We start from the raw sequence: 1792 nt of genomic DNA on the forward strand, positions 1-1792 counted from the left end.
TAATATTACAAAAATTATATATATTTATGTATATGCTTTTTTGCATTATTTAAGTGAGATATTCGAGAAACGAAGTTTGATTTGTACTATCGATATTATCAAAATAGTTAAATAAGACCTTTCCGTTCGAACAACGATTATTTAATGCAGATTACGCGCGAGGGATTATACTCGCGTTATGCAAGAACACATACTTTACATAACGGCAGATATCAATATTCCACTATATTATTTTTTTCTGTAATTGATGTATTCTATACTTGTAAGGAGGGAACTTGGAAAATCGATACTTAGATACTTGGCACTTAGATGCTTAGAAAACTTATAATTAGTGTCAAAGGAATAAACGTCATCTCAAACGTTTAAATCAACGTTATCTCAAACCACTCTGATCATAAAATGTATATATTATATGTGTCCGTCACTGAGAGGTATGACATATAAAAAATTATTTAGTAAAGATTGACATATACATACATATAATAAAGTTTTGTCACGAGAGAGAGAGAGAGAGAGAGAGAGAGAGAGAGAGAGAGAGAGAGAGAGAGAGAGAAATAATCACATCCGATAGAGAGAATAGCAATTCTCTCAATTTGTTGATCGTGACAAAGGAAAGAGGACTCGACTATTACGAGCAGTACGAAGTGCAGTTTTTCCAAAAGCTATGGAAACTATATGCAGCCGGTATTATGATATCGTTTGTAAAATATCATCTCTCACTGGTTTATTTACTGGCCATATTTAAAGCCAAAAATAAGAATATTTCGTATCGCCTTGTTAACTATAATTTTGTTTACTATATTGATAACCACAGGTAACTGACAATACTATGATATGATACATTATATTTTTATCAACGATTTTTTAATCGCCGAAAGGTTCATCAAGAAAATTACATATAATTGATACTTTTTTCACAGGTAGCATATCAATTTATGTGCAAGAAAAGCTTGCATTGCACTCTTCAGGCGATGACAGCGTATTTATTATCATTTGTGGCTCTATTGAAGATGTACACGTTTCAATTCAACATTCATACAGTACGTTTTTTAATATACATATTAAGTATTAGGAGCATTAAATATGTAAATATGTCCAAATTAAAAAACATAAGTTAATTAACAAGGACTCCTTACTATTCAAAAGAAATTAAGTAAAAAAAGGATAAATAGAAATCAAATCAAATCAAATCAAAATGCGGTAATCGTTGGGCGAAATAATATATAAATGTAACACAACACTCTATTAAATTAATGGGCTTACATGTTTAGGCTCATTTTTGAGCCCTCTTCAGAGACAAAAATTATACTATTATAAATACATTATATATGTGATGACTAATTTATTATGGTGAGCTCCCTCCACCTCACTACAAGAATCTCAATATTAGAATAAAACAGATGAATGTTTAAAAATTATGATAAAAAAATAATCAAAGATGAATTATGGAAAAAAACAACTTTGAAGAATTAGAACATTAATTAGAAATAAAGAATTAGACATTAATTAGAAATTTAATAAAGAGAAATATAGACACTTAGAATTATATTGTTTTTTTTGACATAAATCTTATATAAACATAAGAAAGATTCTAATTCGATTGATCTTAATCAGATTAAAAATCTAATCTTACTCAACACTTGCTTTGCGATTGGAAAGAATTAAATACTTATGAAGAATACGAAATTATGGAAGCCTATGCTGCAAATGGGAAACGATTCTCTTTGATATATTATGGTGAGTTGAAATCGATTGATTTATATTCGCATCATATATATATATATATATATAT

The 1792-nt window shown here is 28.5% G+C and overlaps 1 pseudogene; it reads left to right on the plus strand.

Moving 5' to 3' along the window:
• Positions 1–664: 664 nt before the first annotated feature.
• Positions 665–1792, plus strand: part of LOC108686816 — a 1474-nt pseudogene continuing 346 nt past the window's right edge.

The sequence above is a fragment of the Atta colombica genome, unplaced genomic scaffold (genome assembly GCF_001594045.1).
Source record: "Atta colombica isolate Treedump-2 unplaced genomic scaffold, Acol1.0 scaffold190, whole genome shotgun sequence".
NCBI classification, from domain to species: domain Eukaryota; kingdom Metazoa; phylum Arthropoda; class Insecta; order Hymenoptera; family Formicidae; genus Atta; species Atta colombica.